The sequence below is a fragment of the Pleurodeles waltl genome, unplaced genomic scaffold (genome assembly GCF_031143425.1).
Source record: "Pleurodeles waltl isolate 20211129_DDA unplaced genomic scaffold, aPleWal1.hap1.20221129 scaffold_39, whole genome shotgun sequence".
NCBI classification, from domain to species: Eukaryota; Metazoa; Chordata; class Amphibia; order Caudata; family Salamandridae; genus Pleurodeles; species Pleurodeles waltl.
This window is the reverse complement of record NW_027150097.1, coordinates 8,814,044-8,837,268: the sequence shown is the minus strand read 5'-3', so window position 1 is coordinate 8,837,268 and position 23,225 is coordinate 8,814,044. Positions and strand designations below refer to the sequence as shown.

The 23,225-nt window shown below is 45.9% G+C and overlaps 2 non-coding genes across 2 annotated transcripts; both read right to left on the bottom strand.

The window, feature by feature from the left end:
* Nucleotides 1–1,609: 1,609 nt before the first annotated feature.
* TRNAL-CAG (transfer RNA leucine (anticodon CAG)) lies at nt 1,610–1,692 on the bottom strand. The gene has a single exon. It is a non-coding gene; the product is annotated as a tRNA-Leu (tRNA).
* An 8,424-nt stretch (nt 1,693–10,116) lies between these two features.
* Nucleotides 10,117–10,199, bottom strand: TRNAR-CCG (transfer RNA arginine (anticodon CCG)). The gene has a single exon. It is a non-coding gene; the product is annotated as a tRNA-Arg (tRNA).
* Between the last annotated feature and the right edge of the window lie 13,026 nt (nt 10,200–23,225).

Sequence of the window (23,225 nt, the reverse complement as noted above, 5' to 3'; positions counted from 1 at the left end):
ATTAAAACTTATCTGCGAAACAGGCACCGTGTGTGCACGATGCAACACACCCCTCCCATGCCCTGAATACAGAAGTTAAAAACCAGCTGTGATTGGGACGCAGGGGACCCTGGTGCCACTGAACCTTCTGCACTGTGAACCTGCTGAACTATTGACAGCTGCGCTCTTGATATGTAGGGTCGAATCCTTTATCTCAGCCCCTCTATCACGATTTGTTGAAGATGCTGTGATTTCCCGCTTTACCGATTTACTGCGATTTAGCCAACTTCAGGAAATTAGTGCAAGCAACGGACAATAGATCTTATCGATAATTTACAGAAACTGTTGACATTGTTTTTGATACAGGTGCTTGGAAAAAAAAAGTCCAAAAATGTATCCACCTCGCAAAAGACACTTGTCAGAAGTTTGATTCGAACCCACGCCTCCAAAGGAGACTGCGACCTGAACGCAGCGCCTTAGACCACTCGGCCATCCTGACACTCTTGACACTGCCCTGATGGCTCAATTTCCAGCTTATAAACCAAAATGAGTGCCATGTACTGAGTGAATGTTGTTTAATGTCCTCTGTATTTTCAATTCCAGACCTTCCTGCTCAGGGAAACAGTGGGATCTGAAGCTGATGAAGGAGAGAGGATGGATCATCCTGACAGTGAATCCGGTGGTGACTGCTACTAATTCTCAATCATCGACTACTTGGGGTGTGGACATGCAGAAGTTTGAGCCAGTGCACATGGCCGGTGGTGACTGCTACTAATTCTCAATCATCTACTACAAGGGGTGTGGACATGCAGAATTTGGAGCCAGTTCAAGATTCAGATCAGGAGGTGCCTGGCTCCATACCAATCAACTCAGTGCCTCTGAGACAAGGACTTGAACGGTACAGTTTGAGTCCTCGACCGCCATGCTCAACGCGGCTGCAAGGATTCGGGGTGGATTGACTGAATGTGGCATTTCTTGTTGTGTACTATTCTTGTATACTGGATTAGTATAGTATCTTTTTTTTGAGCAGCTATGTTTGTTTTGTATTGGTTAAGGAGAAATGTTGTGTTCTTCATGGGCACGCCTATGATGTACACCAAGGGAGGTAGGGAGTGTTAGTCTCCCCCGAGTTTTGGAGTTGGATGGTAGGCGCGGTGACGTGGAACCGGAGAGAATAAAAGGTCAGGGAAGGTGTTCCTCGTGGCCAATGACTCTATATTATTCTCTGTGTATTTATTAAAACTTATCTGCGAAACAGGCACCGTGTGTGCACGATGCAACACACCCCTCCCATGCCCTGAATACAGAAGTTAAAAACCAGCTGTGATTGGGACGCAGGGGACCCTGGTGCCACTGAACCTTCTGCACTGTGAACCTGCTGAACTATTGACAGCTGCGCTCTTGATATGTAGGGTCGAAACCTTTATCTCTGCCCCTCTATCACGATTTGTTGAAGATGCTGTGATTTCCTGCTTTACCGATTTACTGCGATTTAGCCAACTTCAGGAAATTAGTGCAAGCAACGGACAATAGATCTTATCGATAATTTACAGAAACTGTTGACATTGTTTTTGATACGGGTGCTTGGAAAAAAAAAGTCAAAAAATGTATCCACCTCGCAAAATACACTTGTCAGAAGTGGGATTCGAACCCACGCCTCCAAAGGAGACTGCGACCTGAACGCAGCGCCTTTGACCACTCGGCCATTCTGACACTCTTGACACTGTACTGATGGCTCAATTTCCAGCTTATAAACCAAAATGAGTGCCATGTACTGAGTGAATGTTGTTTAATGTCCTCTGTATTTTCAATTCCAGACCTTCCTGCTCAGGGAAACAGTGGGATCTGAAGCTGATGAAGGAGAGAGGATGGATCATCATGACAGTGAATCCGGTGGTGACTGCTACTAATTCTCAATCATCGACTACTTGGGGTGTGGACATGCAGAAGTTTGAGCCAGTGCACATGGCCGGTGGTGACTGCTACTAATTCTCAATCATCTACTACAAGGGGTGTGGACATGCAGAATTTGGAGCCAGTTCAAGATTCAGATCAGGAGGTGCCTGGCTCCATACCAATCAACTCAGTGCCTCTGAGATAAGGACTTGAACGGTACAGTTTGAGTCCTCGACCGCCGTGCTCAACTGCAAGGATTCGGGGTGGATTGACTGAATGTGGCATTTCTTGTTGTGTACTATTCTTGTATACTGGATTAGTATAGTATCTTTTTTTTGAGCAGCTATGTTTGTTTTGTATTGGTTAAGGCGAAATGTTGTGTTCGTCATGGGCACGCCTATGATGCACACCAAGGGAGGTAGGGAGTGTTAGTCTCCCCCGAGTTTTGGAGTTGGATGGTAGGCGCGGTGACGTGGAACCGTAGAGAATAAAAGGCCAGGGAAGGTGTTCCTCGTGGCCAATGACTCTATATTATTCTCTGTGTATTTATTAAAACTTATCTGCGAAACAGGCACCATGTGTGCACGATGCAACACACCCCTCCCATGCCCTGAATACAGAAGTTAAAAAACAGCTGTGATTGGGACGCAGGGGACCCTGGTGCCACTGAACCTTCTGCACTGTGAACCTGCTGACCTATTGACAGCTGCGCTCTTGATATGTAGGGTCAAATCCTTTATCTCTGCCCCTCTATCACGATTTGTTGAAGATGCTGTGATTTCCCGCTTTACCGATTTACTGCGATTTAGCCAACTTCAGGAAATTAGTGCAAGCAACGGACAATAGATCTTATCGATAATTTACAGAAACTGCTGACATTGTTTTTGATACGGGTGCTTGATAAAAAAAAGACAAAAAATGTGTCCACCTCGCAAAAGACACTTGTCATAAGTGGGATTCGAGCCCACGCCTCCAAAAAAGACTACGATCTGAACGCAGCGCCTTAGACCACTCGGCCATCCTGACACTCGTGACACTGCACTGATGGCTCAATTTCCAGCTTATAAACCAAAAAGAGTGCCATGTACTGAGTGAATGTTGTTTAATGTCCTCTGTATTATCAATTCCAGACCTTCCTGCTCAGCGAAACAGTGGGATCTGAAGCTGATGAAGGAGAGAGGATGGATCATCCTGACAGTGGATTCGGTGGTGACTGCTACTAATTCTCAATCATCTACTACATGGGGTGTGGACATGCTGAATTTTGAGCCAGTGCACATGGCCGGTGGTGACTGCTACTAATTCTCAATCATCTACTACAGGGGGTGTGGACATGCAGAATTTGGAGCCAGTTCAAGATTCAGATCAGGAGGTGCCTGGCTCCATACCAATCAACTCAGTGCCTCTGAGACAAGGACTTGAACGGTACAGTTTGAGTCCTCGACCGCCATGCTCAACGCGGCTGCAAGGATTCGGGGTGGATTGACTGAATGTGGCATTTCTTGTTGTGTACTATTTTTGTATACTGGTTTAGTATAGTATCTTTTTTTTGAGAAGCTATGTTTGTTTTGTATTGGTTAAGGAGAAATGTTGTGTTCGTCATGGGCACGCCTATGATGAACACTAAGGGAGGTAGGGAGTGTTAGTCTCCCCCGAGTTTTGGAGTTGGATGGTAGGCGCGGTGACGTGGAACCGGAGAGAATAAAAGGTCAGGGAAGGTGTTCCTCGTGGCCAATGACTCTATATTATTCTCTGTGTATTTATTAAAACTTATTTGCGAAACAGGCACTGTGTGTGCACGATGCAACACACCCCTCCCATGCCCTGAATACAGAAGTTAAAAACCAGCTGTGATTGGGACGCAGGGGACCCTGGTGCCACTGAACCTTCTGCACTGTGAACCTGCTGAACTATTGACAGCTGTGCTTTTGAATGTAGGGTCGAAACCTTTATCTCGGCCCCTCTATCACGATTTGTTGAAGATGCTGTGATTTCCTGCTTTACCGATTTACTGCGATTTAGCCAACTTCAGGCAATTAGTGCAAGCAACGGACAATATATCTTATCGATAATTTACAGAAACTGTTGACATTGTTTTTGATACGGGTGCTTAGAAAAAAAAAAGACAAAAAATGTATCCACCTCGCAAAAGACACTTGTGAGAAGTGGGATTCGATCCCACGCCTCCAGAGGAGACTGCGACCTGAATGCAGCGCCTTAGACCACTCGGCCATCCTGACACTCTTAACACTGCACTGATGGCTCAATTTCCAGCTTATAAACCAAAATGAGTGCCATGTACTGAGTGAATGTTGTTTAATGTCCTCTGTATTTTCAATTCCAGACCTTCCTGCTCAGGGAAACAGTGGGATCTGAAGCTGATGAAGGAGAGAGGATGGATCATCCTGACAGTGGATCCGGTGGTGACTGCTACTAATTCTCAATCATCTACTACATGGGGTGTGGACATGCTGAATTTTGAGCCAGTGCACATGGCCGGTGGTGACTGCTACTAATTCTCAATCATCTACTACAGGGGGTGTGGACATGCAGAATTTGGAGCCAGTTCAAGATTCAGATCAGGAGGTGCCTGGCTCCATACCAATCAACTCAGTGCCTCTGAGACAAGGACTTGAACGGTACAGTTTGAGTCCTCGACCGCCTTGCTCAACGCGGCTGCAAGGATTCGGGGTGGATTGACTGAATGTGGCATTTCTTGTTGTGTACTATTCTTGTATACTGGTTTAGTATAGTATCTTTTTTTTGAGCAGCTATGTTTGTTTTGTATTGGTTAAGGAGAAATGTTGTGTTCGTCATGGGCACGCCTATGATGCACACCAAGGGAGGTAGGGAGTGTTAGTCTCCCCCGAGTTTTGGAGTTGGATGGTAGGCGCGATGACGTGGAACCGGAGAGAATAAAAGGTCAGGGAAGGTGTTCCTCGTGGCCAATGACTCTATATTATTCTCTGTGTATTTATTAAAACTTATTTGCGAAACAGGCACTGTGTGTGCACGATGCAACACACCCCTCCCATGCCCTGAATACAGAAGTTAAAAACCAGCTGTGATTGGGACGCAGGGGACCCTGGTGCCACTGAACCTTCTGCACTGTGAACCTGTTGAACTATTGACAGCTGTGCTTTTGATATGTAGGGTCGAAACCTTTATCTCGGCCCCTCTATCACGATTTGTTGAAGATGCTGTGATTTCCTGCTTTACCGATTTACTGCGATTTAGCCAACTTCAGGCAATTAGTGCAAGCAACGGAAAATAGATCTTATCGATAATTTACAGAAACTGTTGACAATGTTTTTGATACAGTGCTTGGGAAAAAAAAGTCCAAAAATGTATCCACCTCGCAAAATACACTTGTCAGAAGTGGGATTTGAACCCACACCTCCAAGGGAGGCTGCGACCTGAACGTAGCACCTTAGACCACTCGGCCATCCTGACACTCTTCACACCTCCCTCATGGCTCAATTTCGAGCGTATAAACCAAAATAAATGCCATGTACTGAGTGAATGTTGTTTAATGTCCTCTGTATTTTCAATTCCAGACCTTCCTGCTCAGGGAAACAGTGGGATCTGAAGCTGATGAAGGAGAGAGGATGGATCATCCTGACAGTGAATCCGGTGGTGACTGCTACTAATTCTCAATCATCGACTACATGGGGTGTGGACATGCAGAAGTTTGAGCCAGTGCACATGGCCGGTGGTGACTGCTACTAATTCTCAATCATCTACTACAAGGGGTGTGGACATGCAGAATTTGGAGCCAGTTCAAGATTCAGATCAGGAGGTGCCTGGCTCCATACCAATCAACTCAGTGCCTCTGAGACAAGGACTTGAACGGTACAGTTTGAGTCCTCGACCGCCATGCTCAACGCGGCTGCAAGGATTCGGGGTGGATTGACTGAATGTGGCATTTCTTGTTGTGTACTATTCTTGTATACTGGATTAGTATAGTATCTTTCTTTTTGAGCAGCTATGTTTGTTTTGTATTGGTTAAGGAGAAATGTTGTGTTCGTCATGGGCACGCCTATGATGCACACCAAGGGAGGTAGGGAGTGTTAGTCTCCCCCGAGTTTTGGAGTTGGATGGTAGGCGCGGTGACGTGGAACCGGAGATAATAAAAGGCCAGGGAAGGTGTTCCTCGTGGCCAATGACTCTATATTATTCTCTGTGTATTTATTAAAACTTATCTGCGAAACAGGCACTGTGTGTGCACGATGCAACACACCCCTCCCATGCCCTGAATACAGAAGTTAAAAACCAGCTGTGATTGGGACGCAGGGGACCCTGGTGCCACTGAACCTTCTGCACTGTGAACCTGCTGAACTATTGACAGCTGCGCTCTTGATATGTAGGGTCAAAACCTTTATCTCTGCCCCTCTATCACGATTTGTTGAAGATGCTGTGATTTCCCGCTTTACCGATTTACTGCGATTTAGCCAACTTCAGGAAATTAGTGCAAGCAACGGACAATAGATCTTATCGATAATTTACAGAAACTGTTGACATTGTTTTTGATACGAGTGCTTGGAAAAAAAAAGACAAAAAATGTATCCACCTCGCAAACGACACTTGTCAGAAGTGGGATTCAAACCCACGCCTCCAAAAAAGACTGCAACCTGAACGCAGCGCCTTAGACCACTCGGCCATCCTGACACTCGCGACACTAGACTGATGGCTCAATTTCCAGCTTATAAACCAAAATGAGTGCCATGTACTGAGTGAATGTTGTTTAATGTCCTCTGTATTTTCAATTCCAGACCTTCCTGCTCAGGGAAACAGTGGGATCTGAAGCTGATGAAGGAGAGAGGATGGATCATCCTGACAGTGGATCCGGTGGTGACTGCTACTAATTCTCAATCATCTACTACATGGGGTGTGGACATGCTGAATTTTGAGCCAGTGCACATGGCCGGTGGTGACTGCTACTAATTCTCAATCATCTACTACAGGGGGTGTGGACATGCAGAATTTGGAGCCAGTTCAAGATTCAGATCAGGAGGTGCCTGGCTCCATACCAATCAACTCAGTGCCTCTGAGACAATGACTTGAACGGTACAGTTTGAGTCCTCGACTGCCATGCTCAACGCGGCTGCAAGGATTCGGGGTGGATTGACTGAATGTGGCATTTCTTGTTGTGTACTATTCTTGTATACTGGTTTAGTATAGTATCTTTTTTTTTAGCAGCTATGTTTGTTTTGTATTGGTTTAGGAGAAATGTTGTGTTCGTCATGGGCACGCCTATGATGCACACCAAGGGAGGTAGGGAGTGTTAGTCTCCCCCGAGTTTTGGAGTTGGATGGTAGGCGCGGTGACGTGGAACCGGAGAGAATAAAAGGTCAGGGAAGGTGTTCCTCGTGGCCAATGACTCTATATTATTCTCTGTGTATTTATTAAAACTTATTTGCGAAACAGGCACTGTGTGTGCACGATGCAACACACCCCTCCCATGCCCAGAATACAGAAGTTAAAAACCAGGTGTGATTGGGACACAGGGGACCCTGGTGCCACTGAACCTTCTGCACTGTGAACCTGCTGAACTATGGACAGCTGTGCTTTTGATATGTAGGGTCGAAACCTTTACCTCGGCCCCTCTATCACCATTTGTTGAAGATGCTGTGATTTCCTGCTTTACCGATTTACTGCGATTTAGCCAACTTTAGGCAATTAGTGCAAGCAACGGACAATAGATCTTATCGATAATTTACAGAAACTGTTGCCATTGTTTTTGATAAGGGTGCTTGGAAAAAAAAGTCCAAAAATGTATCCACCACGCAAAGACACTTGCCAGAAGAGGGGTTTGAACCCATGTCTCCAAGGGAGACTGTGACCTGAATGCAGCACCTTAGACCACCTGGCCATCCTGACACTCTTGACACGCTTGACACCAGACTGATGGCTCAATTTCCAGCTTATAAACCAAAATGAGTGCCATGTACTGAGTGAATGTTATTTAATGTCCTCTGTATTTTCAATTCCAGACCTTCCTGCTCAGGGAAACAGTGGGATCTGAAGCTGATGAAGGAGAGAGGATGGACCATCCTGACAGTGGACCCTATGGTGACTGCTACTAATTCTCAATCATCTACTACATGGGGTGTGGACTTGCAGAATTTTGAGCCAGTGCATATGGCCGGTGGTGACTGCTACTAATTCTCAATCATCTACTACAGGGGGTGTGGACATGCAGGATTTGGAGCCAGTTCAAGATTCAGATCAGGAGGTGCCTGGCTCCATACCAATCAACTCAGTGCCTCTGAGACAAGGACTTGAACGGTACAGTTTGAGTCCTCGACCGCCATGCTCAACGCGGCTGCAAGGATTCGGGGTGGATTGACTGAATGTGGTATTTATTGTTGTGTACTATTCTTGTATACTGGATTAGTATAGTATCTTTTTTTTGAGCAGCTATGTTTGTTTTGTATTGGTTAAGGAGAAATGTTGTGTTCGTCATGGGCACGCCCATGATGCACACCAAGGGAGGTAGGGAGTGTTAGTCTCCCCCGAGTTTTGGAGTTGGATGGTAGGTGCGGTGATGTGGAATCGGAGAGAATAAAAGGTAGGGGAAGGTGTTCCTCGTGGCCAAAGACTCCATATTATTCTTTGTGTATTTATTAAAACTTCTCTGCAAAACAGGCACTGTGTGTGCACGACGCAACACCCCCACCCCTCCCATCCCCTGAATACAGAAGTTAAAATCCAGCTGTGATTGGGACGCAGGGGACCCTGGTGCCACTGAACCTTCTGCACTGTGAACCTGCTGAACTATTGACAGCTGCGCTTTTGATATGTAGGGTCGAAACCTTTATCTAGGCCCCTCTATCACGATTTGTTGAAGATGCTGTGATTTCCTGCTTTACCGATTTACTGCGATTTAGCCAACTTCAGGCAATTAGTGCAAGCAACGGAAAATAGATCTTATCGATAATTTACAGAAACTGTTGACATTGTTTTTGATAAGGGTGCTTGAAAAAAAAAAGTCCAAAAATGTATCCACCTCGCAAAAGACACTTGTCAGAAGAGGGGTTTGAACCCACGTCTCCAAGGGAGGCTGCAACCTGAACGCAGCGCCTTAGACCACTCGGCCATCCTGACACTCTTCACACCACGCTCATGGCTCAATTTCGAGCGTATAAACAAAAATGACTGCCATGTACTGAGTGAATGTTGTTTAATGTCCTCTGTATTTTCAATTCCAGACCTTCCTGCTCAGGGAAACAGTGGGATCTGAAGCTGATGAAGGAGAGAGGATGGATCATCCTGACAGTGAATCCGGTGGTGACTGCTACTAATTCTCAATCATCGACTACTTGGGGTGTGGACATGCAGAAGTTTGAGCCAGTGCACATGGCCGGTGGTGACTGCTACTAATTCTCAATCATGTACAACAAGGGGTGTGGACATGCAGAATTTGGAGCTAGTTCAAGATTCAGATCAGGAGGTGCCTGGCTGCATACCAATCAACTCAGTGCCTCTGAGACAAGGACTTGAACGGTACAGTTTGAGTCCTCGACCGCCATTCTCAACGCGGCTGCAAGGATTCGGGGTGGATTGACTGAATGTGGTATTTATTGTTGTGTACTATTCTTGTATACTGGATTAGTATAGTATCTTTTTTTTGAGCAGCTATGTTTGTTTTGTATTGGTTAAGGAGAAATGTTGTGTTCGTCATGGGCACGCCCATGATGCACACCAAGGGAGGTAGGGAGTGTTAGTCTCCCCCGAGTTTTGGAGTTGGATGGTAGGTGCGGTGATGTGGAATCGGAGAGAATAAAAGGTAGGGGAAGGTGTTCCTCGTGGCCAAAGACTCCATATTATTCTTTGTGTATTTATTAAAACTTCTCTGCAAAACAGGCACTGTGTGTGCACGACGCAACACCCCCACCCCTCCCATCCCCTGAATACAGAAGTTAAAAACCAGCTGTGATTGGGACGCAGGGGACCCTGGTGCCACTGAACCTTCTGCACTGTGAACCTGCTGAACTATTGACAGCTGCGCTTTTGATATGTAGGGTCGAAACCTTTATCTCGGCCCCTCTATCACGATTTGTTGCAGATGCTGTGATTTCCTGCTTTACCGATTTACTGCGATTTAGCCAACTTCAGGCAATTAGTGCAAGCAACGGAAAATAGATCTTATCGATAATTTACAGAAACTGTTGACATTGTTTTTGATACGGTGCTTGGGAAAAAAAAGTCCAAAAATGTATCCACCTCGCAAAATACACTTGTCAGAAGTGGGATTTGAACCCACACCTGCAAGGGAGGCTGCGACCGGAACGCAGCGCCTTAGACCACTCAGCCATCCTGACACTCTTCAAACTTCCCTCATGGCTCAATTTCGAACGTATAAATCAAAATGAGTGCCATGTTCTGAGTGAATGTTGTTTAATGTCCTCTGAATTTTCAATTCCAGACCTTCCTGCTCAGGGAAACAGTGGGATCTGAAGCTGATGAAGGAGAGAGGATGGATCATCCTGACAGTGAATCCGGTGGTGACTGCTACTAATTCTCAATCATCGACTACTTGGGGTGTGGACATGCAGAAGTTTGAGCCAGTGCACATGGCCGGTGGTGACTGCTACTAATTCTCAATCATCTACTACAAGGGGTGTGGACATGCAGAATTTGGAGCTAGTTCAAGATTCAGATCAGGAGGTGCCTGGCTCCATACCAATCAACTCAGTGCCTCTGAGACAAGGACTTGAACGGTACAGTTTGAGTCCTCGACCGCCATTCTCAACGCGGCTGCAAGGATTCGGGGTGGATTGACTGAATGTGGCATTTCTTGTTGTGTACTATTCTTGTATACTGGATTAGTATAGTATCTTTTTTTTGAGCAGCTATGTTTGTTTTGTATTGGTTAAGGAGAAATGTTGTGTTCGTCATGGGCACGCCTATGATGCACACCAAGGGAGGTAGGGAGTGTTAGTCTCCCCCGAGTTTTGGAGTTGGGTGGTAGGCGCGGTGACGTGGAACCGGAGAGAATAAAAGGTCAGGGAAGGTGTTCCTCGTGGCCAATGACTCTATATTATTCTCTGTGTATTTATTAAAACTTATCTGCGAAACAGGCACCGTGTGTGCACGATGCAACACACCCCTCCCATGCCCTGAATACAGAAGTTAAAAACCAGCTGTGATTGGGACGCAGGGGACCCTGGTGCCACTGAACCTTCTGCACTGTGAACCTGCTGAACTATTGACAGCTGCGCTCTTGATATGTAGGGTCGAAACCTTTATCTCTGCCCCTCTATCACGATTTGTTGAAGATGCTGTGATTTCCCGCTTTACCGATTTACTGCGATTTAGCCAACTTCAGGAAATTAGTGCAAGCAACGGACAATAGATCTTATCGATAATTTACAGAAACTGTTGACATTGTTTTTGATACGGGTGCTTGGAAAAAAAAAGTCAAAAAATGTATCCACCTCGCAAAAGACACTTGTCAGAAGTGGGATTCGAACCCACGCCTCCAAAGGAGACTGCGACCTGAATGCAAAGCCTTAAACCACTCGGCCACCCTGACACTCTTGACACTGCACTGATGGCTCAATTTCCAGCTTATAAACCAAAATGAGTGCCATGTACTGAGTGAATGTTGTTTAATGTCCTCTGTATTTTCAATTCCAGACCTTCCTGCTCAGGGAAACAGTGGGATCTGAAGCTGATGAAGGAGAGAGGATGGATCATCCTGACAGTAAATCCGGTGGTGACTGCTACTAATTCTCAATCATCGACTACTTGGGGTGTGGACATGCAGAAGTTTGAGCCAGTGCACATGGCCGGTGGTGACTGCTACTAATTCTCAATCATCTACTACAAGGGGTGTGGACATGCAGAATTTGGAGCCAGTTCAAGATTCAGATCAGGAGGTGCCTGGCTCCATACCAATCAACTCTGTGCCTCTGAGACAAGGACTTGAACGGTACAGTTTGAGTCCTCGACCGCCATGCTCAACGCGGCTGCAAGGATTCGGGGTGGATTGACTGAATGTGGCATTTCTTGTTGTGTACTATTCTTGTATACTGGATTAGTATAGTATCTTTTTTTTGAGCAGCTATGTTTGTTTTGTATTGGTTAAGGAGAAATGTTGTGTTCGTCATGGGCACGCCTATGATGCACACCAAGGGAGGTAGGGGAGTGTTAGTCTCCCCCGAGTTTTGGAGTTGGATGGTAGGCGCGGTGACGTGGAACTGGAGAGAATAAAAGGCCAGGGAAGGTGTTCCTCGTGGCCAATGACTCTATATTATTCTCTGTGTATTTATTAAAACTTATCTGCGAAACAGGCACCATGTGTGCACGATGCAACATACCCCTCCCATGCCCTGAATACAGAAGTTAAAAAACAGCTGTGATTGGGACGCAGGGGACCCTGGTGCCACTGAACCTTCTGCACTGTGAACCTGCTGAACTATTGACAGCTGCGCTCTTGATATGTAGGGTCAAAACCTTTATCTCTGCCCCTCTATCACGATTTGTTGAAGATGGTGTGATTTCCCGCTTTACCGATTTACTGCGATTTAGCCAACTTCAGGAAATTAGTGCAAGCAACGGATAATAGATCTTATCGATAATTTACAGAAACTGTTGACATTGTTTTTGATACGGGTGCTTGGAAAAAAAAAAGACTAAAAATGTATCCACCTCGCAAAAGACACTTGTGAGAAGTGGGATTCGATCCCACGCCTCCAGAGGAGACTGCGACCTGAATGCAGCGCCTTAGACCACTCGGCCATCCTGACACTCTTAACACTGCACTGATGGCTCAATTTCCAGCTTATAAACCAAAATGAGTGCCATGTACTGAGTGAATGTTGTTTAATGTCCTCTGTATTTTCAATTCCAGACCTTCCTGCTCAGGGAAACAGTGGGATCTGAAGCTGATGAAGGAGAGAGGATGGATCATCCTGACAGTGGATCCGGTGGTGACTGCTACTAATTCTCAATCATCTACTACATGGGGTGTGGACATGCTGAATTTTGAGCCAGTGCACATGGCCGGTGGTGACTGCTACTAATTCTCAATCATCTACTACAGGGGGTGTGGACATGCAGAATTTGGAGCCAGTTCAAGATTCAGATCAGGAGGTGCCTGGCTCCATACCAATCAACTCAGTGCCTCTGAGACAAGGACTTGAACGGTACAGTTTGAGTCCTCGACCGCCATGCTCAACGCGGCTGCAAGGATTCGGGGTGGATTGACTGAATGTGGCATTTCTTGTTGTGTACTATTCTTGTATACTGGTTTAGTATAGTATCTTTTTTTTGAGCAGCTATGTTTGTTTTGTATTGGTTAAGGAGAAATGTTGTGTTCGTCATGGGCACGCCTATGATGCACACCAAGGGAGGTAGGGAGTGTTAGTCTCCCCCGAGTTTTGGAGTTGGATGGTAGGCGCGATGACGTGGAACCGGAGAGAATAAAAGGTCAGGGAAGGTGTTCCTCGTGGCCAATGACTCTATATTATTCTCTGTGTATTTATTAAAACTTATTTGCGAAACAGGCACTGTGTGTGCACGATGCAACACACCCCTCCCATGCCCTGAATACAGAAGTTAAAAACCAGCTGTGATTGGGACGCAGGGGACCCTGGTGCCACTGAACCTTCTGCACTGTGAACCTGCTGAACTATTGACAGCTGTGCTTTTGATATGTAGGGTCGAAACCTTTATCTCGGCCCCTCTATCACGATTTGTTGAAGATGCTGTGATTTCCTGCTTTACCGATTTACTGCGATTTAGCCAACTTCAGGCAATTAGTGCAAGCAACGGAAAATAGATCTTATTGATAATTTACAGAAACTGTTGACAATGTTTTTGATACAGTGCTTGGGAAAAAAAAGTCCAAAAATGTATCCACCTCGCAAAATACACTTGTCAGAAGTGGGATTTGAACCCACACCTCCAAGGGAGGCTGCGACCTGAACGTAGCACCTGAGACCACTCGGCCATCCTGACACTCTTCACACCTCCCTCATGGCTCAATTTCGAGCGTATAAACCAAAATAAATGCCATGTACTGAGTGAATGTTGTTTAATGTCCTCTGTATTTTCAATTCCAGACCTTCCTGCTCAGGGAAACAGTGGGATCTGAAGCTGATGAAGGAGAGAGGATGGATCATCCTGACAGTGAATCCGGTGGTGACTGCTACTAATTCTCAATCATCGACTACATGGGGTGTGGACATGCAGAAGTTTGAGCCAGTGCACATGGCCGGTGGTGACTGCTACTAATTCTCAATCATCTACTACAAGGGGTGTGGACATGCAGAATTTGGAGCCAGTTCAAGATTCAGATCAGGAGGTGCCTGGCTCCATACCAATCAACTCAGTGCCTCTGAGACAAGGACTTGAACGGTACAGTTTGAGTCCTCGACCGCCATGCTCAACGCGGCTGCAAGGATTCGGGGTGGATTGACTGAATGTGGCATTTCTTGTTGTGTACTATTCTTGTATACTGGATTAGTATAGTATCTTTCTTTTTGAGAGTTAGTCTCCCCCGAGTTTTGGAGTTGGATGGTAGGCGCGGTGACGTGGAACCGGAGATAATAAAAGGCCAGGGAAGGTGTTCCTCGTGGCCAATGACTCTATATTATTCTCTGTGTATTTATTAAAACTTATCTGCGAAACAGGCACTGTGTGTGCACGATGCAACACACCCCTCCCATGCCCTGAATACAGAAGTTAAATACCAGCTGTGATTGGGACGCAGGGGACCCTGGTGCCACTGAACCTTCTGCACTGTGAACCTGCTGAACTATTGACAGCTGCGCTCTTGATATGTAGGGTCAAAACCTTTATCTCTGCCCCTCTATCACGATTTGTTGAAGATGCTGTTGACATTGTTTTTGATACGGGTGCTTGGAAAAAAAAAGACAAAAAATGTATCCACCTCGCAAACGACACTTGTCAGAAGTGGGATTCAAAACCACGCCTCCAAAGAAGACTGCAACCTGAACGCAGCGCCTTACACCACTCGGCCATCCTGACACTCACGACACTAGACTGATGGCTCAATTTCCAGCTTATAAACCAAAATGAGTGCCATGTACTGAGTGAATGTTGTTTAATGTCCTCTGTATTTTCAATTCCAGACCTTCCTGCTCAGGGAAACAGAGGGATCTGAAGCTGATGAAGGAGAGAGGATGGATCATCCTGACAGTGGATCCGGTGGTGACTGCTACTAATTCTCAATCATCTACTACATGGGGTGTGGACATGCTGAATTTTGAGCCAGTGCACATGGCCGGTGGTGACTGCTACTAATTCTCAATCATCTACTACAGGGGGTGTGGACATGCAGAATTTGTAGCCAGTTCAAGATTCAGATCAGGAGGTGCCTGGCTCCATACCAATCAACTCAGTGCCTCTGAGACAAGGACTTGAACGGTACAGTTTGAGTCCTCGACTGCCATGCTCAACGCGGCTGCAAGGATTCGGGGTGGATTGACTGAATGTGGCATTTCTTGTTGTGTACTATTCTTGTATACTGGTTTAGTATAGTATCTTTTTTTTTAGCAGCTATGTTTGTTTTGTATTGGTTTAGGAGAAATGTTGTGTTCGTCATGGGCACGCCTATGATGCACACCAAGGGAGGTAGGGAGTGTTAGTCTCCCCCGAGTTTTGGAGTTGGATGGTAGGCGCGGTGACGTGGAACCGGAGAGAATAAAAGGTCAGGGAAGGTGTTCCTCGTGGCCAATGACTCTATATTATTCTCTGTGTATTTATTAAAACTTATTTGCGAAACAGGCACTGTGTGTGCACGATGCAACACACCCCTCCCATGCCCAGAATACAGAAGTTAAAAACCAGCTGTGATTGGGACACAGGGGACCCTGGTGCCACTGAACCTTCTGCACTGTGAACCTGCTGAACTATGGACAGCTGTGCTTTTGATATGTAGGGTCGAAACCTTTACCTCGGCCCCTCTATCACCATTTGTTGAAGATGCTGTGATTTCCTGCTTTACCGATTTACTGCGATTTAGCCAACTTTAGGCAATTAGTGCAAGCAACGGACAATAGATCTTATCGATAATTTACAGAAACTGTTGCCATTGTTTTTGATAAGGGTGCTTGGAAAAAAAAGTCCAAAAATGTATCCACCACGCAAAGACACTTGCCAGAAGAGGGGTTTGAACCCATGTCTCAAAGGGAGACTGTGACCTGAATGCAGCACCTTAGACCACCTGGCCACCCTGACACTCTTGACACCAGACTGATGGCTCAATTTCCAGCTTATAAACCAAAATGAGTGCCATGTACTGAGTGAATGTTATTTAATGTCCTCTGTATTTTCAATTCCAGACCTTCCTGCTCAGGGAAACAGTGGGATCTGAAGCTGATGAAGGAGAGAGGATGGACCATCCTGACAGTGGACCCTATGGTGACTGCTACTAATTCTCAATCATCTACTACATGGGGTGTGGACTTGCAGAATTTTGAGCCAGTGCATATGGCCGGTGGTGACTGCTACTAATTCTCAATCATCTACTACAGGGGGTGTGGACATGCAGGATTTGGAGCCAGTTCAAGATTCAGATCAGGAGGTGCCTGGCTCCATACCAATCAACTCAGTGCCTCTGAGACAAGGACTTGAACGGTACAGTTTGAGTCCTCGACCGCCATGCTCAACGCGGCTGCAAGGATTCGGGGTGGATTGACTGAATGTGGTATTTATTGTTGTGTACTATTCTTGTATACTGGATTAGTATAGTATCTTTTTTTTGAGCAGCTATGTTTGTTTTGTATTGGTTAAGGAGAAATGTTGTGTTCGTCATGGGCACGCCCATGATGCACACCAAGGGAGGTAGGGAGTGTTAGTCTCCCCCGAGTTTTGGAGTTGGATGGTAAGTGCGGTGATGTGGAATCGGAGAGAATAAAAGGTAGGGGAAGGTGTTCCTCGTGGCCAAAGACTCCATATTATTCTTTGTGTATTTATTAAAACTTCTCTGCAAAACAGGCACTGTGTGTGCACGACGCAACACCCCCACCCCTCCCATCCCCTGAATACAGAAGTTAAAATCCAGCTGTGATTGGGACGCAGGGGACCCTGGTGCCACTGAACCTTCTGCACTGTGAACCTGCTGAACTATTGACAGCTGCGCTTTTGATATGTAGGGTCGAAACCTTTATCTAGGCCCCTCTATCACGATTTGTTGAAGATGCTGTGATTTCCTGCTTTACCGATTTACTGCGATTTAGCCAACTTCAGGCAATTAGTGCAAGCAACGGAAAATAGATCTTATCGATAATTTACAGAAACTGTTGACAATGTTTTTGATACAGTGCTTGGGAAAAAAAAGTCCAAAAATGTATCCACCTCGCAAAATACACTTGTCAGAAGTGGGATTTGAACCCACACCTCCAAGGGAGGCTGCGACCTGAACGTAGCGCCTTAGACCACTCGGCCATCCTGACACTCTTCACACCTCCCTCATGGCTCAATTTGGAGCGTATAAACCAAAATGAATGCCATGTACTGAGTGAATGTTGTTTAATGTCCTCTGTATTTTCAATTCCAGACCTTCCTGCTCAGGGAAACAATGGGATCTGAAGCTGATGAAGGAGAGAGGATGGATCATCCTGACAGTGAATCCGGTGGTGACTGCTACTAATTCTCAATCATCGACTACATGGGGTGTGGACATGCAGAAGTTTGAGCCAGTGCACATGGCCGGTGGTGACTGCTACTAATTCTCAATCATCTACTACAAGGGGTGTGGACATGCAGAATTTGGAGCCAGTTCAATATTCAGATCAGGAGGTGCCTGGCTCCATACCAATCAACTCAGTGCCTCTGAGACAAGGACTTGAACGGTACAGTTTGAGTCCTCGACCGCCATGCTCAACGCGGCTGCAAGGATTCGGGGTGGATTGACTGAATGTGGCATTTCTTGTTGTGTACTATTCTTGTATACTGGATTAGTATAGTATCTTTCTTTTTGAGCAGCTATATTTGTTTTGTATTGGTTAAGGAGAAATGTTGTGTTCGTCATGGGCACGCCTATGATGCACACCAAGGGAGGTAGGGAGTGTTAGTCTCCCCCAAGTTTTGGAGTTGGATGGTAGGCGCGGTGACGTGGAACCGGAGAGAATAAAAGGCCAGGGAAGGTGTTCCTCGTGGCCAATGACTCTATATTATTCTCTGTGTATTTATTAAAACTTATCTGCGAAACAGGCACTGTGTGTGCACGATGCAACACACCCCTCCCATGCCCTGAATACAGAAGTTAAAAACCAGCTGTGATTGGGACGCAGGGGACCCTGGTGCCACTGAACCTTCTGCACTGTGAACCTGCTGAACTATTGACAGCTGCGCTCTTGATATGTAGGGTCAAAACCTTTATCTCTGCCCCTCTATCACGATTTGTTGAAGATGCTGTGATTTCCCGCTTTACCGATTTACTGCGATTTAGCCAACTTCAGGAAATTAGTGCAAGCAACGGACAATAGATCTTATCGATAATTTACAGAAACTGTTGACATTGTTTTTGATACGGGTGCTTGGAAAAAAAAAGACAAAAAATGTATCCACCTCGCAAACGACACTTGTCAGAAGTGGGATTCGAATCCACGCCTCCAAAGGAGACTGAAACCTGAACGCAGCGCCTTAGACCACTCGGCCATCCTGACACTCGTGACACTGTACTGATGGCTCAATTTCCAGCTTATAAACCAAAATGAGTGCCATGTACTGAGTGAATGTTGTTTAAGGTCCTCTGTATTTTCAATTCCAGACCTTCCCGCTCAGGGAAACAGTGGGATCTGAAGCTGATGAAGGAGAGAGGATGGATCATCCTGACAGTGGATCCGGTGGTGACTGCTACTAATTCTCAATCATCTACTACATGGGGTGTGGACATGCTGAATTTTGAGCCAGTGCACATGGCCAGTGGTGACTGCTACTAATTCTCAATCATCTACTACAGGGGGTGTGGACATGCAGAATTTGGAGCCAGTTCAAGATTCAGATCAGGAGGTGCCTGGCTCCATACCAATCAACTCAGTGCCTCTGAGACAAGGACTTGAACGGTACAGTTTGAGTCCTCGACCGCCATGCTCAACGCGGCTGCAAGGATTCGGGGTGGATTGACTGAATGTGGCATTTCTTGTTGTGTACTATTCTTGTATACTGGTTTAGTATAGTATCTTTTTTTTTAGCAGCTATGTTTGTTTTGTATTGGTTTAGGAGAAATGTTGTGTTCGTCATGGGCACGCCTATGATGCACACCAAGGGAGGTAGGGAGTGTTAGTCTCCCCCGAGTTTTGGAGTTGAATGGTAGGCGCGGTGACGTGGAACCGGAGAGAATAAAAGGTCAGGGAAGGTGTTCCTCATGGCCAATGACTCTATATTATTCTCTGTGTATTTATTAAAACTTATTTGCGAAACGGGCACTGTGTGTGCACGATGCAACACACCCCTCCCATGCCCAGAATACAGAAGTTAAAAACCAGCTGTGATTGGGACGCAGGGGACCCTGGTGCCACTGAACCTTCTGCACTGTGAACCTGCTGAACTATGGACAGCTGTGCTTTTGATATGTAGGGTCGAAACCTTTACCTCGGCCCCTCTATCACCATTTGTTGAAGATGCTGTGATTTCCTGCTTTACCGATTTACTGCGATTTAGCCAACTTCAGGCAATTAGTGCAAGCAACGGACAATAGATCTTATCGATAATTTACAGAAACTGTTGCCATTGTTTTTGATAAGGGTGCTTGGAAAAAAAAGTCCAAAAATGTATCCACCACGCAAAGACACTTGTCAGAAGATGGGTTTGAACCCATGTCTCCAAGGGAGACTGTGACCTGAATGCAGCACCTTAGACCACCCGGCCATCCTGACACTCTTGACACCAGACTGATGGCTCAATTTCCAGCTTATAAACCAAAATGAGTGCCATGTACTGAGTGAATGTTATTTAATGTCCTCTGTATTTTCAATTCCAGACCTTTCTGCTCAGGGAAACAGTGGGATCTGAAGCTGATGAAGGAGAGAGGATGGACCATCCTGACAGTGGACCCTGTGGTGACTGCTACTAATTCTCAATCATCTACTACATGGGGTGTGGACTTGCAGAATTTTGAGCCAGTGCATATGGCCGGTGGTGACTGCTACTAATTCTCAATCATCTATACAGGGGGTGTGGACATTCAGAATTTGGAGCCAGTTCAAGATTCAGATCAGGAGGTGCCTGGCTCCATACCAATCAACTCAGTGCCTCTGAGAAAAGGACTTGAACGGTACAGTTTGAGTCCTCGACCGCCATGCTCAACGCGGCTGCAAGGATTCGGGGTGGATTGACTGAATGTGGTATTTATTGTTGTGTACTATTCTTGTATACTGGATTAGTATAGTATCTTTTTTTTGAGCAGCTATGTTTGTTTTGTATTGGTTAAGGAGAAATGTTGTGTTCGTCATGGGCACGCCCATGATGCACACCAAGGGAGGTAGGGAGTGTTAGTCTCCCCCGAGTTTTGGAGTTGGATGGTAGGTGCGGTGATGTGGAATCGGAGAGAATAAAAGGTAGGGGAAGGTGTTCCTCGTGGCCAAAGACTCCATATTATTCTTTGTGTATTTATTAAAACTTCTCTGCAAAACAGGCACTGTGTGTGCACGACGCAACACCCCCACCCCTCCTATCCCCTGAATACAGAAGTTAAAAACCAGCTGTGATTGGGACGCAGGGGACCCTGGTGCCACTGAACCTTCTGCACTGTGAACCTGCTGAACTATTGACAGCTGCGCTTTTGATATGTAGGGTCGAAACCTTTATCTCGGCCCCTCTATCACGATTTGTTGAAGATGCTGTGATTTCCTGCTTTACCGATTTACTGCGATTTAGCCAACTTCAGGCAATTAGTGCAAGCCACGGAAAATAGATCTTATCGATAATTTACAGAAACTGTTGACATTGTTTTTGATAAGGGTGCTTGAAAAAAAAAAGTCCAAAAATGTATCCACCTCGCAAAAGACACTTGTCAGAAGAGGGGTATGAACCCACGTCTCCAAGGGAGGCTGCAACCTGAACGCAGCGCCTTAGACCACTCGGCCATCCTGACACTCTTCACACCATGCTCATGGCTCAATTTCGAGCGTATAAACCAAAATGACTGCCATGTACTGAGTGAATGTTGTTTAATGTCCTCTGTATTTTCAATTCCAGACCTTCCTGCTCAGGGAAACAGTGGGATCTGAAGCTGATGAAGGAGAGAGGATGGATCATCCTGACAGTGAATCCGGTGGTGACTGCTACTAATTCTCAATCATCGACTACTTGGGGTGTGGACATGCAGAAGTTTGAGCCAGTGCACATGGCCGGTGGTGACTGCTACTAATTCTCAATCATCTACTACAAGGGGTGTGGACATGCAGAATTTGGAGCCAGTTCAAGATACAGATCAGGAGGTGCCTGGCTCCATACCAATCAACTCAGTGCCTCTGAGACAAGGACTTGAACGGTACAGTTTGAGTCCTCGACCGCCATGCTCAACGCGGCTGCAAGGATTCGGGGTGGATTGACTGAATGTGGCATTTCTTGTTGTGTACTATTCTTGTATACTGGATTAGTATAGTATCTTTTTTTTGAGCAGCTATGTTTGTTTTGTATTGGTTAAGGAGAAATGTTGTGTTCGTCATGGGCACGCCTATGATGCACACCAAGGGAGGTAGGGAGTCTTAGTCTCCCCCGAGTTTTGGAGTTGGATGGTAGGCACGGTGACGTGGAACCGGAGAGAATAAAAGGTCAGGGAAGGTGTTCCTCGTGGCCAATGACTCTATATTATTCTCTGTGTATTTATTAAAACTTATCTGAGAAACAGGCACCGTGTGTGCACGATGCAACCCACCCCTCCCATGCAATGAATACAGAAGTTAAAAACCAGCTGTGATTGGGACGCAGGGGACCCTGGTGCCACTGAACCTTCTGCACTGTGAACCTGCTGAACTATTGACAGCTGCGCTCTTGATATGTAGGTTCAAAACCTTTATCTCTGCCCCTCTATCACGATTTGTTGAAGATGCTGTGATTTCCCGCTTTACCGATTTACTGCGATTTAGCCAACTTCAGGAAATTAGTGCAAGCAACGGACAATAGATCTTATCGATAATTTACAGAAACTGTTGACATTGTTTTTGATACGGGTGCTTGGAAAAAAAAAGACAAAAAATGTATCCACCTCGCAAAAGACGCTTGTCAGAAGTGGGATTCGAACCCACGTCTCCAAAGGAGACTGCGACCTGAAAGCAGCGCCTTGGACCACTCAGCCATCCTGACACTCTTGACACTGCACTGATGGCTCAATTTCCAGCTTATAAACCAAAATGAGTGCTATGTACTGAGTGAATGTTGTTTAATGTCCTCTGTATTTTCAATTCCAGACCTTCCTGCTCAGGGAAACAGTGGGATCTGAAGCTGATGAAGGAGAGAGTATGGATCATCCTGACAGTGGACCCTGTGGTGACTGCTACTAATTCTCAATCATCTACTACATGGGGTGTGGACTTGCAGAATTTTGAGCCAGTGCATATGGCCGGTGGTGACTGCTACTAATTCTCAATCATCTACTACAGGGGGTGTGGACATGCAGAATTTGGAGCCAGTTCAAGATTCAGATCAGGAGGTGCCTGGCTCCATACCAATCAACTCAGTGCCTCTGAGACAAGGACTTGAAGGGTACAATTTGAGTCCTCGACCGCCATGCTCAACGCGGCTGCAAGGATTCGGGGTGGATTGACTGAATGTGGTATTTATTGTTGTGTACTATTCTTGTATACTGGTTTAGTATAGTATCTTTTTTTTGAGCAGCTATGTTTGTTTTGTATTGGTTAAGGAGAAATGTTGTGTTCGTCATGGGCACGCCTATGATGCAAACCAAGGGAGGTAGGGAGTGTTAGTCTCCCCCGAGTTTTGGAGTTGGATGGTAGGCGCGGTGACGTGGAACCGGAGAGAATAAAAGGTCAGGGAAGGTGTTCCTCGTGGCCAATGACTCTATATTATTCTCTGTGTATTTATTAAAACTTATTTGCGAAACAGGCACTGTGTGTGCACGATGCAACACACCCCTCCCATGCCCTGAATACAGAAGTTAAAAACCAGCTGTGATTGGGACGCAGGGGACCCTGGTGCCACTGAACCTTCTGCACTGTGAACCTGCTGAACTATTGACAGCTGTGCTTTTGATATGTAGGGTCGAAACCTTTATCTCGGCCCCTCTATCACGATTTGTTGAAGATGCTGTGATTTCCTGCTTTACCGATTTACTGCGATTTAGCCAACTTCAGGCAATTAGTGCAAGCAACGGACAATAGATCTTATCGATAATTTACAGAAACTTTTGA